The following is a 350-nucleotide window of genomic DNA, read 5'->3' on the forward strand; positions in this document are numbered from 1 at the left end:
TTTTTATATGTCGTTGCGTATAACCCCTTAAATAACATTTTAATAACATGCGCTTTGATTTATGTTCAGAAATAAAAGAGTGACAAAATATGGAAAAGTAAGAATCATAACTATAGGAATAATATAGAACTATTTATTAGAGTATTTCTGTTTAGCTAATCAAATGCCAACCTATCTTTCTGTTCGTTATTCAACATATTCATCTATATGTCTGTCTGTCTCTATATATTTATCTGCCTAAACACATTAAGAAATACACTCACAAAGACACACACACACACACACACACACACACACACACACACACACACACACACACACACACACACACACACACACACACACACACA

This window comes from Penaeus chinensis, chromosome 18 (assembly GCF_019202785.1).
Source record: "Penaeus chinensis breed Huanghai No. 1 chromosome 18, ASM1920278v2, whole genome shotgun sequence".
Classification (NCBI taxonomy): Eukaryota; Metazoa; Arthropoda; class Malacostraca; order Decapoda; family Penaeidae; genus Penaeus; species Penaeus chinensis.